This window comes from Phyllobates terribilis, unplaced genomic scaffold, assembly GCF_046119375.1.
Source record: "Phyllobates terribilis strain yellow unplaced genomic scaffold, ASM4611937v1 Scaffold_7__3_contigs__length_470593459, whole genome shotgun sequence".
In the NCBI taxonomy this organism is placed as follows: domain Eukaryota; kingdom Metazoa; phylum Chordata; class Amphibia; order Anura; family Dendrobatidae; genus Phyllobates; species Phyllobates terribilis.
Window position 1 is genome coordinate 315622884 of NW_027362767.1, and position 23315 is coordinate 315646198.

The following is a 23315-nucleotide window of genomic DNA, read 5'->3' on the forward strand; positions in this document are numbered from 1 at the left end:
TCCATCCATGCTAACCTCCACCAGGTTGCAAATTCAATATAATTTTTATCTGCATCTAGCATTGAAAAAATATTTCGGCTGGTACCAGTGTGTGGGACTTGTTCAATTAGTCCATCTATACTAAACTCCACCAGGTTGCAAATTCAATATAATTTTTTTCTGCATCTAGCTCTGAAAAAATATTTTGCTTGCAGCAGTGTGTGGGACTTGTTCTATTAGTCCATCTATACTAACCTCCACCAGGTTTCAAATTCAATATAATTTTTATCTGCATCTAGCTCTGAAAAAATATTTGGGCTTGTAGCAGTGTGTGAGACTTTTTCTATTAGTCCATCTATACTAACCTCCACCAGGTTGCAAATTCAATATAATTTTTTTCTGCATCTAGCTCTGAAAAAATATTTCGTCTTGTAGCAGTGTGTGGGACTTGTTCTATTAGTCCATCTATACTAACCTCCACCAGGTTGCAAATTCAATATAATTTTTATCTGCATCCAGCTCTGAAAAAATATTTCGTCTTGTAGCAGTGTGTGGGACTTGTTCTATTAGTCCATCTATACTAACCTCCACCAGGTTGCAAATTCAATATAATTTTTTTCTGCATCTAGCTCTGAAAAAATATTTTGCTTGTAGCAGTGTGTGGGACTTGTTCTATTAGTCCATCTATACTAACCTCCATCAGGTTGCAAATTCAATATAATTTTTTCCTGCATCTAGCTCTGAAAAAACATTTCGCTTGTAGCAGTGTGTGGGACTTGTTCTATTAGTCCATCTATGCTAACCTCCTCCAGGTTGCAAATTCAATATAATTTTTATCTGCATCTAGCTCTAAAAAAATATTTGGGCTTCGGCTTGTAGCAGTGTGTGGGACTGTTTCTATTAGTCCATCTATACTAACCTCCACCAGGTTGCAAATTCAATATAATTTTTATCTGCATCTAGCTCTGAAAAAATATTTGGGCTTCGGCTTGTAGCAGTGTGTGGGACTTGTTCTATTAGTCCATCTATACTAACCTCGACCAGGTTGCAAATTCAATATAATTTTTTTCTGCATTTAGCTCTGAAAAAATATTTTGCTTGTAGCAGTGTGTGGGACTTGTTCTATTAGTCCATCTATACTAACCTCCACCAGGTTGCAAATTCATTATAATTTTTATCTGCATCTAGCTCTGAAAAAATATTTGGGCTTCGGCTTGTAGCAGTGTGTGGGACTTGTTATATTAGTCCATCTATACTAACCTCCACCATGTAGCAAATTCAATATAATTTTTTTCTGCATCTAGCTCTGAAAAAATATTTCGGCTTGTAGCAGTGTGTGGGACTTGTTCTATTAGTTCATCCATACTAACCTCAACCAGGTTGCAAATTCAACATAATTTTTATCTGCATCTAGCATTGAAAAAATATTTCGGCTGGTACCAGTGGTGGGACTTGTTTAATTAGTCCATCTATACTAAACTCCACCAGGTTGCAAATTCAATATAATTTTTTTCTGCATCTAGCTCTGAAAAAATATTTTGCTTGCAGCAGTGTGTGGGACTTGTTCTATTAGTCCATCTATACTAACCTCCACCAGGTTGCAAATTCAATATAATTTTTTTCTGCATCTAGCTCTGAAAAAATATTTCGGCTTGTAGCAGTGTGTGGGACTAGTTCTATTAGTCCATCTATACTAACCTCCACCAGGTTGCAAATTCAATATAATTTTTTTCTGCATCTAGCTCTGAAAAAATATTACACTTGTAGCAGTGTGTGGGACTTGTTCTATTAGTCCATCTATACTAACCTCCATCAGGTTGCAAATTCAATATAATTTTTTCCTGCATCTAGCTCTGAAAAAACATTTCGCTTGTAGCAGTGTGTGGGACTTGTTCTATTAGTCCATCTATGCTAACCTCCTCCAGGTTGCAAATTCAATATAATTTTTATCTGCATCTAGCTCTAAAAAAATATTTGGGCTTCGGCTTGTAGCAGTGTGTGGGACTTGTTCAATTAGTCCATCTATACTAAACTCCACCAGGTTGCAAATTCAATATAATTTTTTTCTACATCTAGCTCTGAAAAAATATTTTGCTTGCAGCAGTGTGTGGGACTTGTTCTATTAGTCCATCTATACTAACCTCCACCAGGTTGCAAATTCAATATAATTTTTATCTGCATCTAGCTCTGAAAAAATATTTGGGCTTGTAGCAGTGTGTGAGACTTTTTCTATTAGTCCATCTATACTAACCTCCACCAGGTTGCAAATTGAATATAATTTTTTTCTGCATCTAGCTCTGAAAAAATATTTCGTCTTGTAGCAGTGTGTGGGACTTGTTCTATTAGTCCATCTATACTAACCTCCACCAGGTTGCAAATTCAATATAATTTTTATCTGCATCCAGCTCTGAAAAAATATTTCGGCTTGTAGCAGTGTGTGGGACTTGTTCTATTAGTCCATCTATACTAACCTCCACCAGGTTGCAAATTCAATATAATTTTTTTCTGCATCTAGCTCTGAAAAAATATTTCGCTTGTAGCAGTGTGTGGGACTTGTTCTATTAGTCCATCTATACTAACCTCCATCAGGTTGCAAATTCAATATAATTTTTTCCTGCATCTAGCTCTGAAAAAACATTTCGCTTGTAGCAGTGTGTGGGACTTGTTCTATTAGTCCATCTATGCTAACCTCCTCCAGGTTGCAAATTCAATATAATTTTTATCTGCATCTAGCTCTAAAAAAATATTTCGGCTTCGGCTTGTAGCAGTGTGTGGGACTGGTTCTATTAGTCCATCTATACTAACCTCCACCAGGTTGCAAATTCAATATAATTTTTATCTGCATCTAGCTCTGAAAAAATATTTGGGCTTCGGCTTGTAGCAGTGTGTGGGACTTGTTCTATTAGTCCATCTATACTAACCTCGACCAGGTTGCAAATTCAATATAATTTTTTTCTGCATTTAGCTCTGAAAAAATATTTTGCTTGTAGCAGTGTGTGGGACTTGTTCTATTAGTCCATCTATACTAACCTCCACCAGGTTGCAAATTCATTATAATTTTTATCTGCATCTAGCTCTGAAAAAATATTTGGGCTTCGGCTTGTAGCAGTGTGTGGGACTTGTTATATTAGTCCATCTATACTAACCTCCACCATGTAGCAAATTCAATATAATTTTTTTCTGCATCTAGCTCTGAAAAAATATTTCGGCTTGTAGCAGTGTGTAGGACTTGTTCTATTAGTTCATCCATACTAACCTCCACCAGGTTGCAAATTCAACATAATTTTTATCTGCATCTAGCATTGAAAAAATATTTCGGCTGGTACCAGTGGTGGGACTTGTTTAATTAGTCCATCTATACTAAACTCCACCAGGTTGCAAATTCAATATAATTTTTTTCTGCATCTAGCTCTGAAAAAATATTTTGCTTGCAGCAGTGTGTGGGACTTGTTCTATTAGTCCATCTATACTAACCTCCACCAGGTTGCAAATTCAATATAATTTTTTTCTGCATCTAGCTCTGAAAAAATATTTCGGCTTGTAGCAGTGTGTGGGACTAGTTCTATTAGTCCATCTATACTAACCTCCACCAGGTTGCAAATTCAATATAATTTTTTTCTGCATCTAGCTCTGAAAAAATATTACGCTTGTAGCAGTGTGTGGGACTTGTTCTATTAGTCCATCTATACTAACCTCCATCAGGTTGCAAATTCAATATAATTTTTTCCTGCATCTAGCTCTGAAAAAACATTTCGCTTGTAGCAGTGTGTGGGACTTGTTCTATTAGTCCATCTATGCTAACCTCCTCCAGGTTGCAAATTCAATATAATTTTTATCTGCATCTAGCTCTAAAAAAATATTTGGGCTTCGGCTTGTAGCAGTGTGTGGGACTTGTTCAATTAGTCCATCTATACTAAACTCCACCAGGTTGCAAATTCAATATAATTTTTTTCTGCATCTAGCTCTGAAAAAATATTTTGCTTGCAGCAGTGTGTGGGACTTGTTCTATTAGTCCATCTATACTAACCTCCACCAGGTTGCAAATTCAATATAATTTTTATCTGCATCTAGCTCTGAAAAAATATTTGGGCTTGTAGCAGTGTGTGAGACTTTTTCTATTAGTCCATCTATACTAACCTCCACCAGGTTGCAAATTGAATATAATTTTTTTCTGCATCTAGCTCTGAAAAAATATTTCGTCTTATAGCAGTGTGTGGGACTTGTTCTATTAGTCCATCTATACTAACCTCCACCAGGTTGCAAATTCAATATAATTTTTATCTGCATCCAGCTCTGAAAAAATATTTCGGCTTGTAGCAGTGTGTGGGACTTGTTCTATTAGTCCATCTATACTAACCTCCACCAGGTTGCAAATTCAATATAATTTTTTTCTGCATCTAGCTCTGAAAAAATATTTCGCTTGTAGCAGTGTGTGGGACTTGTTCTATTAGTCCATCTATACTAACCTCCATCAGGTTGCAAATTCAATATAATTTTTTCCTGCATCTAGCTCTGAAAAAACATTTCGCTTGTAGCAGTGTGTGGGACTTGTTCTATTAGTCCATCTATGCTAACCTCCTCCAGGTTGCAAATTCAATATAATTTTTATCTGCATCTAGCTCTAAAAAAATATTTGGGCTTCGGCTTGTAGCAGTGTGTGGGACTGGTTCTATTAGTCCATCTATACTAACCTCCACCAGGTTGCAAATTCAATATAATTTTTATCTGCATCTAGCTCTGAAAAAATATTTGGGCTTCGGCTTGTAGCAGTGTGTGGGACTTGTTCTATTAGTCCATCTATACTAACCTCGACCAGGTTGCAAATTCAATATAATTTTTTTCTGCATTTAGCTCTGAAAAAATATTTTGCTTGTAGCAGTGTGTGGGACTTGTTCTATTAGTCCATCTATACTAACCTCCACCAGGTTGCAAATTCATTATAATTTTTATCTGCATCTAGCTCTGAAAAAATATTTGGGCTTCGGCTTGTAGCAGTGTGTGGGACTTGTTATATTAGTCGATCTATACTAACCTCCACCATGTAGCAAATTCAATATAATTTTTTTCTGCATCTAGCTCTGAAAAAATATTTCGGCTTGTAGCAGTGTGTGGGACTTGTTCTATTAGTTCATCCATACTAACCTCCACCAGGTTGCAAATTCAACATAATTTTATCTGCATCTAGCATTGAAAAAATATTTCGGCTGGTACCAGTGGTGGGACTTGTTCAATTAGTCCATCTATACTAACCTCCACCAGGTTGCAAATTCAATATAATTTTTTTCTGCATCTAGCTCTGAAAAAATATTTCGGCTTGTAGCAGTGTGTGGGACTAGTTCTATTAGTCCATCTATACTAACCTCCACCAGGTTGCAAATTCAATATAATTTTTTTCTGCATCTAGCTCTGAAAAAATATTTTGCTTGTAGCAGTGTGTGGGACTTGTTCTATTAGTCCATCTATACTAACCTCCATCAGGTTGCAAATTCAATATAATTTTTTCCTGCATCTAGCTCTGAAAAAATATTTTGCTTGTAGCAGTGTGTGGGACTTGTTCTATTAGTCCATCTATACTAACCTCCACCAGGTTGCAAATTCATTATAATTTTTATCTGCATCTAGCTCTGAAAAAATATTTGGGCTTCGGCTTCTAGCAGTGTGTGGGACTTGTTCTATTAGTCCATCTATACTAACCTCCACCATGTAGCAAATTCAATATAATTTTTTTCTGCATCTAGCTCTGAAAAAATATTTCGGCTTGTAGCAGTGTGTGGGACTTGTTCTATTAGTCCATCTATACTAACCTCCACCAGGTTGCAAATTCAATATAATTTTTATCTGCATCCAGGTCTGAAAAAATATTTCGGCTTGTAGCAGTGTGTGGGACTTGTTCTATTAGTCCATCTATACTAACCTCCACCAGGTTGCAAATTCAATATAATTTTTTTCTGCATCTAGCTCTGAAAAAATATTTCGGCTTGTAGCAGTGTGTGGGACTTGTTCTATTAGTCCATCTATACTAACCTCCACCAGTTTGCAAATTCAATATAATTTTTTTCTGCATCTAGCTCTGAAAAAATATTTCGCTTGTAGCAGTGTGTGGGACTTGTTCTATTAGTCCATTTATACTAACCTCCATCAGGTTGCAAATTCAATATAATTTTTTCCTGCATCTAGCTCTGAAAAAACATTTCGCTTGTAGCAGTGTGTGGGACTTGTTCTATTAGTCCATCTATGCTAACCTCCTCCAGGTTGCAAATTCAATATAATTTTTATCTGCATCTAGCTCTAAAAAAATATTTGGGCTTCGGCTTGTAGCAGTGTGTGGGACTTGTTCTATTAGTCCATCTATACTAACCTCCACCATGTAGCAAATTCAATATAATTTTTCTATGCATCTAGCTCTGAAAAAATATTTCGGCTTCGGCTTGTAGCAGTGTGTGGGACTTGTTCTATTAGTCCATCTATACTAACCTCGACCAGGTTGCAAATTCAATATAATTTTTTTCTGCATTTAGCTCTGAAAAAATATTTTGCTTGTAGCAGTGTGTGGGACTTGTTCTATTAGTCCATCTATACTAACCTCCATCAGGTTGCAAATTCAATATAATTTTTTCCTGCATCTAGCGCTGAAAAAATATTTTGCTTGTAGCAGTGTGTGGGACTTGTTCTATTAGTCCATCTATACTAACCTCCACCAGGTTGCAAATTCATTATAATTTTTATCTGCATCTAGCTCTGAAAAAATATTTGGGCTTCGGCTTGTAGCAGTGTGTGGGACTTGTTCTATTAGTCCATCTATACTAACCTCCACCATGTAGCAAATTCAATATAATTTTTCTATGCATCTAGCTCTGAAAAAATATTTCGGCTTGTAGCAGTGTGTGGGACTTGTTCTATTAGTCAATCTATACTAACCTCCACCAGGTTGCAAATTCAATATAATTTTTTTCTGCATCTAGCTCTGAAAAAATATTTTGCTTGTAGCAGTGTGTGGGACTTGTTCTATTAGTCCATCTATACTAACCTCCACCAGGTTGCAAATTCAATATAATTTTTATCTGCATCTAGCTCTGAAAAAATATTTGGGCTTGTAGCAGTGTGTGAGACTTTTTCTATTAGTCCATCTATACTAACCTCCACCAGGTTGCAAATTCAATATAATTTTTTTCTGCATCTAGCTCTGAAAAAATATTTCGTCTTGTAGCAGTGTGTGGGACTTGTTCTATTAGTCCATCTATACTAACCTCCACCAGGTTGCAAATTCAATATAATTTTTATCTGCATCCAGCTCTGAAAAAATATTTCGGCTTGTAGCAGTGTGTGGGACTTGTTCTATTAGTCCATCTATACTAACCTCCACCAGGTTGCAAATTCAATAAAAATTTTTTCTGCATCTAGCTCTGAAAAAATATTTCGGCTTGTAGCAGTGTGTGGGACTTGTTCTATTAGTCCATCTATACTAACCTCCACCAGTTTGCAAATTCAATATAATTTTTTTCTGCATCTAGCTCTGAAAAAATATTTCGCTTGTAGCAGTGTGTGGGACTTGTTCTATTAGTCCATTTATACTAACCTCCATCAGGTTGCAAATTCAATATAATTTTTTCCTGCATCTAGCTCTGAAAAAACATTTCGCATGTAGCAGTATGTGGGACTTGTTCTATTAGTCCATCTATGCTAACCTCCTCCAGGTTGCAAATTCAATATAATTTTTATCTGCATCTAGCTCTAAAAAAATATTTGGGCTTCGGCTTGTAGCAGTGTGTGGGACTTGTTCTATTAGTCCATCTATACTAACCTCCACCATGTAGCAAATTCAATATAATTTTTCTATGCATCTAGCTCTGAAAAAATATTTCGGCTTCGGCTTGTAGCAGTGTGTGGGACTTGTTCTATTAGTCCATCTATACTAACCTCGACCAGGTTGCAAATTCAATATAATTTTTTTCTGCATTTAGCTCTGAAAAAATATTTTGCTTGTAGCAGTGTGTGGGACTTGTTCTATTAGTCCATCTATACTATCCTCCATCAGGTTGCAAATTCAATATAATTTTTTCCTGCATCTAGCTCTGAAAAAATATTTTGCTTGTAGCAGTGTGTGGGACTTGTTCTATTAGTCCATCTATACTAACCTCCACCAGGTTGCAAATTCATTATAATTTTTATCTGCATCTAGCTCTGAAAAAATATTTGGGCTTCGGCTTGTAGCAGTGTGTGGGACTTGTTCTATTAGTCCATCTATACTAACCTCCACCATGTAGCAAATTCAATATAATTTTTCTATGCATCTAGCTCTGAAAAAATATTTCGGCTTGTAGCAGGGTGTGGGACTTGTTCTATTAGTCCATCTATACTAACCTCCACCAGGTTGCAAATTCAATATAATTTTTTTCTGCATCTAGCTCTGAAAAAATATTTTGCTTGTAGCAGTGTGTGGGACTTGTTCTATTAGTCCATCTATACTAACCTCCACCAGGTTGAAAATTCAATATAATTTTTTTCTGCATCTAGCTCTGAAAAAATATTTCAGCTTGTAGCACTGTGTGGGACTTTTTCTATTCGTCCATATATACTAACCTCCACCAGGTTGCAAATTCAATATAACTTTTATCTGCATCTAGCTCTGAAAAAAATATTTTGACTTGTAGCATTGTGTGGGACTTGTTCTATTAGTCCATCTATACTAACCTCCACCAGGTTGCAAATTCAATATAATTTTTTTCTGCATCTAGCTCTGAAAAAATATTTTGCTTGCAGCAGTGTGTGGGACTTGTTCTATTAGTCCATCTATACTAACCTCCACCAGGTTGCAAATTCAATATAATTTTTATCTGCATCTAGCTCTGAAAAAATATTTGGGCTTGTAGCAGTGTGTGAGACTTTTTCTATTAGTCCATCTATACTAACCTCCACCAGGTTGCAAATTCAATATAATTTTTTTCTGCATCTAGCTCTGAAAAAATATTTCGTCTTGTAGCAGTGTGTGGGACTTGTTCTATTAGTCCATCTATACTAACCTCCACCAGGTTGCAAATTCAATATAATTTTTATCTGCATCCAGCTCTGAAAAAATATTTCGGCTTGTAGCAGTGTGTGGGACTTGTTCTATTAGTCCATCTATACTAACCTCCACCAGGTTGCAAATTCAATATAATTTTTTTCTGCATCTAGCTCTGAAAAAATATTTCGCTTGTAGCAGTGTGTGGGACTTGTTCTATTAGTCCATCTATACTAACCTCCATCAGGTTGCAAATTCAATATAATTTTTTCCTGCATCTAGCTCTGAAAAAACATTTCGCTTGTAGCAGTGTGTGGGACTTGTTCTATTAGTCCATCTATGCTAACCTCCTCCAGGTTGCAAATTCAATATAATTTTTATCTGCATCTAGCTCTAAAAAAATATTTGGGCTTCGGCTTGTAGCAGTGTGTGGGACTGGTTCCATTAGTCCATCTATACTAACCTCCACCAGGTTGCAAATTCAATATAATTTTTATCTGCATCTAGCTCTGAAAAAATATTTGGGCTTCGGCTTGTAGCAGTGTGTGGGACTTGTTCTATTAGTCCATCTATACTAACCTCGACCAGGTTGCAAATTCAATATAATTTTTTTCTGCATTTAGCTCTGAAAAAATATTTTGCTTGTAGCAGTGTGTGGGACTTGTTCTATTAGTCCATCTATACTAACCTCCACCAGGTTGCAAATTCATTATAATTTTTATCTGCATCTAGCTCTGAAAAAATATTTGGGCTTCGGCTTGTAGCAGTGTGTGGGACTTGTTATATTAGTCCATCTATACTAACCTCCACCATGTAGCAAATTCAATATAATTTTTTTCTGCATCTAGCTCTGAAAAAATATTTCGGCTTGTAGAAGTGTGTGGGACTTGTTCTATTAGTTCATCCATACTAACCTCCACCAGGTTGCAAATTCAACATAATTTTTATCTGCATCTAGCATTGAAAAAATATTTCGGCTGGTACCAGTGGTGGGACTTGTTCAATTAGTCCATCTATACTAAACTCCACCAGGTTGCAAATTCAATATAATTTTTTTCTGCATCTAGCTCTGAAAAAATATTTTGCTTGCAGCAGTGTGTGGGACTTGTTCTATTAGTCCATCTATACTAACCTCCACCAGGTTGCAAATTCAATTTAATTTTTTTCTGCATCTAGCTCTGAAAAAATATTTCGGCTTGTAGCAGTGTGTGGGACTAGTTCTATTAGTCCATCTATACTAACCTCCACAAGGTTGCAAATTCAATATAATTTTTTTCTGCATCTAGCTCTGAAAAAATATTTCGCTTGTAGCAGTGTGTGGGACTTGTTCTATTAGTCCATCTATACTAACCTCCATCAGGTTGCAAATTCAATATAATTTTTTCCTGCATCTAGCTCTGAAAAAACATTTTGCTTGTAGCAGTGTGTGGGACTTGTTCTATTAGTCCATCTATGCTAACCTCCTCCAGGTTGCAAATTCAATATAATTTTTATCTGCATCTAGCTCTAAAAAAATATTTGGGCTTCGGCTTGTAGCAGTGTGTGGGACTGGTTCTATTAGTCCATCTATACTAACCTCCACCAGGTTGCAAATTCAATATAATTTTTATCTGCATCTAGCTCTGAAAAAATATTTGGACTTCGGCTTGTAGCAGTGTGTGGGACTTGTTCTATTAGTCCATCTATACTAACCTCGACCAGGTTGCAAATTCAATATAATTTTTTTCTGCATTTAGCTCTGAAAAAATATTTTGCTTGTAGCAGTGTGTGGGACTTGTTCTATTAGTCCATCTATACTAACCTCCATCAGGTTGCAAATTCAATATAATTTTTTCCTGCATCTAGCTCTGAAAAAATATTTTGCTTGTAGCAGTGTGTGGGACTTGTTCTATTAGTCCATCTATACTAACCTCCACCAGTTTGCAAATTCATTATAATTTTTATCTGCATCTAGCTCTGAAAAAATATTTGGGCTTCGGCTTGTAGCAGTGTGTGGGACTTGTTCTATTAGTCCATCTAAACTAACCTCCACCATGTAGCAAATTCAATATAATTTTTCTATGCATCTAGCTCTGAAAAAATATTTCGGCTTGTAGCAGTGTGTGGGACTTGTTCTATTAGTCCATCTATACTAACCTCCACCAGGTTGCAAATTCAATACAATTTTTTTTCTGCATCTAGCTCTGAAAAAATATTTTGCTTGTAGCAGTGTGTGGGACTTGTTCTATTAGTCCATCTATACTAACCTCCACCAGGTTGAAAATTCAATATAATTTTTTTCTGCATCTAGCTCTGAAAAAATATTTCAGCTTGTAGCAGTGTGTGGGACATTTTCTATTCGTCCATATATACTAACCTCCACCAGGTTGCAAATTCAATATAACTTTTATCTGCATCTAGCTCTGAAAAAAATATTTTGACTTGTAGCAGTGTGTGGGACTTGTTCTATTAGTCTATCTATACTAACCTCCACCAGGTTGCAAATTCAATATAATTTTTTTCTGCATCTAGCTCTGAAAAAATATTTCGGCTTGTAGCAGTGTGTGGGACTTGTTCTATTAGTCCATCCATGCTAACCTCCACCAGGTTGCAAATTCAATATAATTTTTATCTGCATCTAGCTCTGAAAAAATATTTCGGCTGGTACCAGTGTGTGGGACTTGTTCAATTAGTCCATCTATACTAAACTCCACCAGGTTGCAAATTCAATATAATTTTTTTCTGCATCTAGCTCTGAAAAAATATTTCGGCTTGTAGCAGTGTGTGGGACTTGTTCTATTAGTCCATCTATACTAACCTCCATCAGGTTGCAAATTCAATATAATTTTTTCCTGCATCTAGCTCTGAAAAAACATTTCGCTTGTAGCAGTGTGTGGGACTTTTTCTATTAGTCCATCTATGCTAACCTCCTCCAGGTTGCAAATTCAATATAATTTTTATCTGCATCTAGCTCTAAAAAAATATTTGGGCTTCGGCTTGTAGCAGTGTGTGGGACTTGTTCTATTAGTCCATCTATACTAACCTCCACCATGTAGCAAATTCAATATAATTTTTCTATGCATCTAGCTCTGAAAAAATATTTCGGCTTGTAGCAGTGTGTGGGACTTGTTCTATTAGTCCATCTATACTAACCTCCACCAGGTTGCAAATTCAATATAATTTTTTTCTGCATCTAGCTCTGAAAAAATATTTTGCTTGTAGCAGTGTGTGGGACTTGTTCTATTAGTCCATCTATACTAACCTCCACCAGGTTGAAAATTCAATATAATTTTTTTCTGCATCTAGCTCTGAAAAAATATTTCAGCTTGTAGCAGTGTGTGGGACTTTTTCTATTCGTCCATATATACTAACCTCCACCAGGTTGCAAATTCAATATAACTTTTATCTGCATCTAGCTCTGAAAAAAATATTTTGACTTGTAGCAGTGTGTGGGACTTGTTCTATTTGTCCATCTATACTAACCTCCACCAGGTTGCAAATTCAATATAATTTTTTTCTGCATCTAGCTCTGAAAAAATATTTCGGCTTGTAGCAGTGTGTGGGACTTGTTCTATTAGTCCAACCATGCTAACCTCCACCAGGTTGCAAATTCAATATAATTTTTATCTGCATCTAGCATTGAAAAAATATTTCGGCTGGTACCAGTGTGTGGGACTTGTTCAATTAGTCCATCTATACTAAACTCCACCAGGTTGCAAATTCAATATAATTTTTTTCTGCATCTAGCTGTGAAAAAATATTTTGCTTGCAGCAGTGTGTGGGACTTGTTCTATTAGTCCATCTATACTAACCTCCACCAGGTTGCAAATTCAATATAATTTTTATCTGCATCTAGCTCTGAAAAAATATTTGGGCTTGTAGCAGTGTGTGAGACTTTTTCTATTAGTCCATCTATACTAACCTCCACCAGGTTGCAAATTCAATATAATTTTTTTCTGCATCTATCTCTGAAAAAATATTTCGGCTTGTAGCAGTGTGTGGGACTTGTTCTATTAGTCCATCTATACTAACCTCCACCAGGTTGCAAATTCAATATAATTTTTATCTGCATCCTGCTCTGAAAAAATATTTCGGCTTGTAGCAGTGTGTGGGACTTGTTCTATTAGTCCATCTATACTAACCTCCACCAAGTTGCAAATTCAATATAATTTTTTTCTGCATCTAGCTCTGAAAAAATATTTCGGCTTGTAGCAGTGTGTGGGACTTGTTCTATTAGTCCATCTATGCTAACCTCCTCCAGGTTGCAAATTCAATATAATTTTTTTCTGCATCTAGCTCTGAAAAAATATTTCGCTTGTAGCAGTGTGTGGGACTTGTTCTATTAGTCCATCTATACTAACCTCCATCAGGTTGCAAATTCAATATAATTTTTTCCTGCATCTAGCTCTGAAAAAACATTTCGCTTGTAGCAGTGTGTGGGACTTGTTCAATTAGTCCATCTATGCTAACCTCCTCCAGGTTGCAAATTCAATATAATTTTTATCTGCATCTAGCTCTGAAAAAATATTTGGGCTTCGGCTTGTAGCAGTGTGTGGGACTTGTTCCATTAGTCCATCTATACTAACCTCCACCAGGTTGCAAATTCAATATAATTTTTTTCTGCATCTAGCTCTGAAAAAATATTTCGCTTGTAGCAGTGTGTGAGACTTGTTCTATTAGTCCATCTATACTAACCTCCATCAGGTTGCAAATTCAATATAATTTTTTCCTGCATCTAGCTCTGAAAAAACATTTCGCTTGTAGCAGTGTGTGGGACTTGTTCTATTAGTCCATCTATGCTAACCTCCTCCAGGTTGCAAATTCAATATAATTTTTATCTGCATCTAGCTCTAAAAAAATATTTGGGCTTCGGCTTGTAGCAGTGTGTGGGACTGGTTCTATTAGTTCATCTATACTAACCTCCACCAGGTTACAAATTCAATATAATTTTTCTATGCATCTTGCTCTGAAAAAATATTTCGGCTTGTAGCAGTGTGTGGGACTTGTTCTATTAGTCCATCTATACTAACCTCCACCAGGTTGCATATTCAATATAATTGTTTTCTGCATTTAGCTCTGAAAAAATATTTTGCTTGTAGCAGTGTGTGGGACTTGTTCTATTAGTCCATCTATACTAACCTCCATCAGGTTGCAAATTCAATATAATTTTTTCCTACATCTAGCTCTGAAAAAATATTTCGCTTGTAGCAGTGTGTGGGACTTGTTCTATTATTCCATCTATACTAACCTCCTCCAGGTTGCAAATTCAATATAATTTTTATCTGCATCTAGCTCTAAAAAAACATTTGGGCTTCGGCTTGTAGCAGTGTGTGGGACTGGTTCTATTAGTCCATCTATACTAACCTCCACCAGGTTGCAAATTCAATGTAATTTTATCTGCATCTAGCTCTGAAAAAATATTTGGGCTTCGGCTTGTAGCAGTGTGTGGGACTTGTTCTATTAGTCCATCTATACTAACCTCCACCATGTAGCAAATTCAATATAATTTTTCTATGCATCTAGCTCTGAAAAAATATTTCGGCTTGTAGCAGTGTGTGGGACTTGTTCTATTAGTCCATCTATACTAACCTCCACCAGGTTGCAAATTCAATATAATTTTTTTCTGCATCTAGCTCTGAAAAAATATTTCGGCTTGTAACAGTGTGTGGGACTTGTTCTACTAGTCCATCTATACTAACCTCTACCAGGTTGCAAATTCAATATAATTTTTTTCTGCATCTAGCTCTGAAAAAATATTTCGGCTTGTAGCAGTGTGTAGGACTTGTTCTATTAGTCCATCTATACTAACCTCCACCAGGTTGCAAATTCAATATAATTTTTTCTGCATCTAGCTCTGAAAAAATATTTCGGCTTGTAGCAGTGTGTGGGACTTGTTCTATTAGTCCATCTATACTAACCTCCACCAGGTTGAAAATTCAATATAATTTTTTTCTGCATCTAGCTCTGAAAAAATATTTCAGCTTGTAGCAGTGTGTGGGACTTTTTCTATTAGTCCATATATACTAACCTCCACCAGGTTGCAAATTCAAGATAATTTTTATCTGCATCTAGCTCTGAAAAAATATTTTGGCTTGTAGCAGTGTGTGGGACTTGTTCTATTAGTCCATCCATACTAACCTCCACCAGGTTGCAAATTCAATATGATTTTTATCTGCATCTAGCTCTGAAAAAATATTTCGGCTGATACCAGTGTGTGGGACTTGTTCAATTAGTCCATCTATACTAAACTCCACCAGGATGCAAATTCAATATAATTTTTTTCTGCATCTAGCTCTTAAAAAATATTTCGCTTGTAGCAGTGTGTGGGACTTGTTCTATTTGTCCATCTATACTAACCTCCACCAGGTTGCAAATTCAATATAATTTTTATCTGCATCTAGCTCTGAAAAAATATTTGGGCTTGTAGCAGTGTGTGGGACTTGTTCTATTAGTCCATCTATACTAACCTCCACCAGGTTGCAAATTCAATATAATTTTTATCTGCATCTAGCGCTGAAAAAATATTTGGGCTTCGGCTTGTAGCAGTGTGTGGGACTTGTTCTATTAGTCCATCTATACTAACCTCCATCAGGTTGCAATTTCAATATAATTTTTTTCTGCATCTAGCTCTGATAAAATATTTCGGCTTGTAGCAGTGTGTGGGACTTGTTCTGTTAGTCCATCTATACTAACCTTCACCAGGTTGCAAATTCAATGTAATTTTTATCTGCATCCAGCTCTGAAAAAATATTTCGGCTTGTAGCAGTGTGTGGGACTTGTTCTATTAGTCCATCTATACTAACCTCCACCAGGTTGCAAATTCAATATAATTTTTTTTTGCATCTAGCTTTGAAAAAATATTTCGGCTTGTAGCAGTGTGTGGGACTTGTTCTATTAGTCCATCTATACTAACCTCCACCAGGTTGCAAATTCAATATAATTTTTATCTGCATCTAGCTCTGAAAAAATATTTTGGCTTGTAGCAGTGTGTGGGACTTGTTCTGTTAGTCCATCTATACTAACCTCCACCAGGTTGCAAATTCAATATAATTTTTATCTGCTTCTAACCCAGCCAATACTTTTGGGCTAATACCACAGTTTGGCCACTCAGCACTGCTCCGCTCCTATCCATTGTTTTTTGTGCAAACAACTCCAGAGTTGTGAATTAGTTAACCACCAAAATGAGTGGAAAAAGGCCTGCTGCTGGAGGAAAGGGAAATAGGCATGTTGGGAAGGGAAAAAAAAGGTTGTGTCCGTGGGGTAGGTGTTAAAGCAACAGTAACATCTGCAGAATAAAGACCATCTTCCAGCGAAACTAAGATGTCTACTTCTTTTAGCGGACAATGTGATAAGATCCCTTTCTTACGGCAATGCCAATCGCTACAAATTCCAGATGAGGTAAAAAAACAGCAGGTGATTCAATGGATATAAAGTTCTCCTTTAAGTGGGCTCTCCTCCACCTCAACTTCAACATCACAAATACTCCAGTCCTCAGAGGTGTCACCCCAATCGCACTTGCTTCCTCACAGCTCCCAAGTCTCCAGCTGCCCGTCTGAGTATGGGGTAGAAAAGATGGTTGAGTCTGCAGAGCTGTTTACTCATAGTATAGCCTGGGAATCAGAGGTTCTGTGAATCCAGATGAGGAAATGATCTGCATTGAGGCCCAGAATCTTTATGAGTCAGATCCAGGACCAGACACAGAAGGTTATGACCATCATGTAGACCCTCGTTCCCAAACTGTAACTCCTGTTGTTGAGACAATGAGGAAGACAATGATGAGACTCAAATACCTGATTGGAGCGACAACTTGAGTTTTTTGTCAGGGCAGGAAGAGGTTGGCTCTGAGGACGACGGGTGTGATAACACACAGGGTGATGATGATGAGGTTGGAGATCTCACTTACTGTCAACCCACAGTCAGCCAGTCGATGAGGTCAGCAGAGGAGGTAGAGGAGGATGCTAGTGACGAAGAGGTCAGGTTGCGCCTTCCTGGACAGAGACGTAGTACTGGAAGCATGTCAACAACTGCATCCTCAAACACAACTCTGCCTCTGACCACAAGTCGTGGTGGCTCTTCAGGTCGCATGGGTGCTAAGCCTTGCATAGCCTGGGCATTTTATCAGATCGATAAAGATGACAAAACTCGTGTTAGCTGTAACATTTGTCAGCAAAAGCTAAGTAGAGGCCCAAAAATACATAGTTTGAGTACTTCATGCATGAACCGGCACATGGACATGAAGCATAAGTTGCAGTGGGAAGCTCACTGTGCTACAATGCGGCCTAGCCGGCCGGACCAACCACCGTCGGCCACATCTTGAGCATCCGTGGCCTCTTCATCCTCTGTGACTGGAGGGACAGCAGTCACACGTCTTTTGGGACGCAGACCTGCCACCTCTTTACCCGCAACAGCCAGCGTGATTGGCAGGTCATCATTTTCTTTGGAGGTGGAAACACCAGCTGGTGTTGAGCGCTGTCCGACATCGATAGCACCACCTTTGGATCAAGGCAACCTAACATGTCCGCCTGCTTCTTCCTCACAGACCGGCAGTTTGCCGGGGACACCCTTCTCAAACCCGTCAAAGCACAACATCCAGCCCTCGGTCCCTCAGATGTGGACAAGTAAAAGACCATTTGCTCCTAGCCATGAGAAAGCTAAGAGGTTGAATTTCACCATCTGCAAGCTCTTGGCTACAGAAATGCTACCTTTCCGCCTGGTGGACACAGAGGATTTTCGAGACCTTAAGTCCGTCGCAGTGCCCCAGTACCAGATGCCCAGTCGGCACTACTTCTCAAAGAAAGGTGTGCCTGCGCTCCACCAGCATGTCACACACAACATCACCGCTTCTTTGAGAAACTCTGTGTGTGACAGGGTGCATTTCACCACAGACACTTGGACGAGTAGGCATGGACAGGGTCGTTACATGTCGCTGACTGGGCACTGGGTAACTATGGTGACAGCAGGACAAGGGGCTGCTGTCCAAGTCTTGCCATCCCCACGAGTTGTGCGTCAATCCTCTTTATCTCGAAGTTCCTCCACTGCTTCTGCCTCCTCAACCTCCTCTCGGTCCTCCACCTGCACCCAAAGCCTGTCTGGTCATGCCACAAGCTCTCTAACTGCGCAGAAGGAATCCTGCACACCTCCTTACTATGCTGGCAGCAGGGCTCAACATCATCAGGCGGTTTTTACTTTGAAATATCTGGGAAATGTGAGTCACACAGCTGAGGAGTTGTGGTCAGCTCTGGAGAACCAATTTCATGAATGGTTGTCTCCACTCGACCTGCAACCAGGGAAGGCCATGTGTGACAATGCTGCAAACCTGGGTGTGGCCCTTCGCCGGGGCAATGTCACACACGTGTCTTGTATGGCTCACGTGTTGAACCCGGTTGTCCAGCAATTTTTAGCCCACTATCCCGGACTAGATGGCTTTCTGCAGAGGGCACGGTCGCTGTGTGCTCACTTCCGCCGTTCTCATCCCGCAGCTCAGTGACTTACATCTCTACAGAAGTCGTTGGGCCTGCCACTTCACCAGCTAAAATGCGATGTGCCTACCCTGTGGAATTCAACTCTGCACATGTTGCAGCGACTGTGGCAGCACCGACAAGCCCTGGTGCAATACGTTCTGACGTATAGCCTGGGCCATTGAGATCCAGAGGTGGGGAAAATCACGCTGGAGGAGTGGTCTCAGATCAGGGACCTATGCACCCTTCTGCACAGTTTTGAAAGGGCGACGAAGATGTTTAGTGCTGACGATGCCATTATCAGCATGACTATTCCGGTGATTTACATGCTGAAGCACATGTTTAACAGAATTCAGAGTCAGGTGGTGGCACAAGAGGAGGTAGAGAAAGTAGAGGAGGAAGCGTTGTAAGCGGAAGGGCTAACATCTGCAAGGTCCAGACGGTCGGCAGCACCAAGGCGGCAGGCATGTGAGGGTGGGGGAGATTGTTTTACCAGGGCGCATGGTAGCAGCCAAACTAGTGAGGAAGGTGCAGGAGCCCAGGAAGAAGTGGAGGACGAACTGATGGAAGACTCATCAGATGAGGGAGACCTTGATCACATTTCTGTTGTGCGAGGTTCGGGGGAGAGGGCAGAGGAAGGAAGCATGATTGTTACCTCTCCACCAACACAACAGGGACTTGATGCTCCTGTATGCGAAAGACACATGAGTGCCTTCTTGCTGCACTACCTGCAACATGACCCTCGAATTGTGAGAATTAGAAATAATCCCGACTACTGGATTGCCACACTCTTAGATCCCCGGTACAAAAGTAAATTTGTAGAAATTATTCCTGCCATAGAAAGAGATGCACGCATGCAGGAGTATCAGCAGAGACTGTTGCAGAATCTTACATGTGCTTTTCCCCAAAACACCAGTGGTGCACGTACTGAATCTCACAGTTCCAACTTGCCAACCGTGGGACCGTCGAGTGTTCAGCACTCAAAACGTAACAGAAACACAGTATTTGCTGGTAACATCAATTTTGCGGAATCATTTCACCACTTTTTTAGCCCATCCTTTGCAAGGCCACAGGAGACAAGAAGTCTGACACATAGTCAACGCCTAGAGACGATGGTACAGGAGTATCTCCAAGTAAACATTGAAGCCATGACTGTGTCACTGGACCCTTGCTCTTTTTGGGCTTCCAATCTGGATAAATGGCCGGAGCTCGCCACTTACGCCTTGGAGATCTTGTCATGCCACGCAGCCAGCGTTCTGTCTGAATGTGTGTTCAGCGCTGCTGGTGGTGTGCTGACAGATAAGCGCATGCGGCTCTCCACTGATAATGTAGACAGACTTACGTTCATAAAGATGAACAAATCATGGATCCGAAAGGACTTTTCTACCCCTGTGTCATCCTGAGGAGAGTAAAAGCTTGAAGATTTGTTAAAATCACCTCAACAACCGCTTTAAGCTTTCAAATTACTAATCATGTTTATCTGTATTTGGCTGGAAAATAATTTGGGCCTTGTAGCAGTGTGCAGTGCTGATTCTATTAGGCCATCTATACTAAACTCCACCAGATTTAAAAATACTAATCATGTTTATCTGTATCTTGGCTGGAAAATAATTTGGGCTTTGTAGCAGTTTGCAGTACTGATTCTATTAGGCAATCTATACTAAGCTCCAACAGCTTTCAAATTAATACTAATTTTTAGCTGCATTTAGCCCAGAAAATAATTTTGGGGCTCCTAGATGCGCAAGACACATGAGTGCCTTCTTGCTGCACTACCAGCAACATGACCCTCAGATTGTCAGAATTCGAAATAATCCTGACTACTGGGTTGCCACACTCTTAGATCCCCCACACTCTTCGATCAACCTTTTCATTTTAATAAAGAACAAAAAAATGGTCATTTTTGAAATTATAAGCATTAGCAGGTTATTAGAAACTGAAATCAAACAGTTTTCAACTCAAAACTTTATTCTAGGTGATGTTACATTTGCACATAGGACCCCTTGTACGAAAGGAGCTTCTGAACTCTCTCGTCCACTGAATTTGTCAGGTTTTGGATGGTTTCTGCTTCAATTGTTTTGCATGAGGACAGAATACCCTCCCAGAGCTGTTGATTAGATGTGAACTGCCTCCCGCCATTATAGACACTCCTTTTGATGATGCTCCAGAGGTTCTCAATGGGGTTGAGGTCAGGGGAGCATGGGAGTCACACCATAAGTTTGTCTCCTTTTATGCCCATATCAGCCAGAGATTCAGATGTGTTATGTGCAGCATGAGACGGTGAATTATCATGCATGAAAATGATCTTTCTGCGGAATACACGGTTCTTCTTCTTGAACCATGGCAGGAAGTGCTGTTTGAGAAACTCCACATACATTATGGAGTTCATCTTTACCCCTTCAGGTATCCTAAAGGGGCCGACAATCTCTCTCCCCATGATTCCAGCCCAAAACATTACTCCACCTCCTCCTTGTTGGCGCCGTAGCGGTGTTTGCATGGGGTGTCCATCAACCAGCCATCCTCCACTCCATCCATCTGGAGCATCGAGGGTTGCACAGCACTCATCGGTGAACAAAACAGTTTTGAAGTCAGTCTTCATGTATTGTTTGGCCAACTGGAGCCGTTTCTGCTTGTGTACAGTGGATAGAGGAGGTCGACAGGATGGCTTACGCACAGCTGCAAACCTCTGAAGGACCCTGCATCTTGTTGTTCGGGGGACATTGGAGGCACCAGCAGCTTCAAAAACTTGTCTGCCGCTATGACAAGGCTTTTTTGCCGCTGCTCTTTTAACCTGATGTCATTGCCTGTAGGAAAGAGTCCTCAATTTTCCCTTATCAGCACGCACACGTGTGTACTGTGAATCAGCTACATACTTCTTGATTGTGCGATGATCAGAATTAAGTGTCTTGGCAATGTTGATTGTAGTCAAGCCTTGACCTAAACACTCCACAATTTGTTGCTTCTCAGCAGCCGACACATCCTTTTTCTTTCCCATTTTGGCAGAAAATGTAGGCTGCTTAATAATGTGTGACAGCCTTCTTTAGTAGTCTTGCCTTTCATTGGACACACCTGCCAAACTAATTAGCACAGGTGTCTGCAATTGCTTACAGTGATATAAAGAGCCATGACACATCACCATCAATGAGTTTAACTGACAAACAAAAAAATTCTTCCCTTATCACTCCTAAACACTTTTTGCATAATAATTTGGAACACAGTGTACATGTGCTTTTCCACAAAACACCAGTGGTTCACGTAGTGAATCTTACAGTTCTAACTTGCCAACCGTGGTCTGTATGGAGTTGTTCAATAAAGGGCCCAAAATTAAGATAACATAGATGGGAGAGGTTTCTATGAATAGGAATTCCTAAGTATTTGATACCCTGTGAGGGCCAGGCAAAGGGAAAGTTGGACTGGATGGAATCCTGTATGGATTTGGGGAGGGAGACATCGAGGGCCTCAGACTTCGCTGCATTGATTTTAAAATTTGACCATGTAACAAAGTGATCTATTTCAGCCATAACAGCAGGGATGGATATATGTGATTGAGTGCTATTTACTAGGACATCATCAGCAAATGCAGAGCACTTGTACTCAGTGCCTCCCACCTCAATCCACCTAATATTGGGGTTATGGCGAATTGATGAGAGCAGGTGCTCCGTCACTAGGATGTATAAGAGAGGGGACAGAGGACATCCCTGCCTTGTCCCATTGGTGATTATGAAGGGTGATGAAAATGTTCCATTTATCTTCAGCCTAGGTGACGTATTGCGATACAGGGTCGTGATTTTGCCTATAAAAGGATCCCCTAGACCCCTACCCCAAGTATTTTAAGAGAATAATATAATGCGTGCCAGGAGACTCTATGGAATGCTTTCTCAGCATCCAATGAGAGTATCTAATTACAAATTTTTAACTGCATCTAGCCCAGGAAATACTTTGTGCCCAGTAGCAGTGTCTGCTAGTCAGCTGATTATCCCAGCTGTTAAGCAAGCGTCACCACCTGTAGTTTGGACACTTAATTTTTTCAAAGGAAATGCTTCGGGCCCCCAGGACACTCAGTGAAGAGCATCAGGAGGCACCCCAAGGCACAGGGGCTGGGACTGGCGGTAGAACGCCTTGCGGTGGACCGCCAAGCTCGATCCTTATAAAAGCTTTTTAACTGCAGCAGCTTTAGTGGACGCTACTGGAGCTGGAATTCCCGCAGCTGCTGGCATCAGACTTGCTCTCCAATAGATCCTTGTAAAAGGATTTAAAGTGCACTCATTCAAATTAGAGAGACAATTTAAATTAAAAAGCTTAGACCTGCCTCCACCGCAGGGGGGCTCGCTCGACCCACCAGCGGACAGGCACCAGTATTGGGAGAGGGGGGCTGGCCGTCAGGGTCCATCGCAGCTCTGGCACAAACCCAGCGACACGGAGGTCGCACGGGCAGGAACGGACTGGCCGTGTCGGCTTCTCACTTTTTGGGTTTTAGAAGGGCATGACATGCCTATATCTGTGTCTCCCCCTCCTTTTACTCCTCCACCTCTTTTCTTTTCGCATGACTATATGTACTTGTCACTTTTCCATGTGTTAGTTATGTCTTCTGAGCAGTTTGTCAGCTTTTGGACACCTTTGAAGGTGTTTTCTATGTGTTTCTATGTGTTTTTGTTTGCCTGCCATTGGTTTTAATGGTGTTCGAAGGTGTTCGTCGAACAGTTCGACGAACAGTTCGGCGAACATACGGGTGTTCGATGAACCGAACCGAACTCGAACACTACGGGGGTGGCTCAACACTAATTGAGGTATTTAGAGCTTTGTTTATTTAATTGTTGGTTCACTAATGAAGATAAATGCTAAAAAGAAGTTATCTATTTTGTAAGTAGTTGGAAGTAACAAAATTATGGGTGCAATACCCA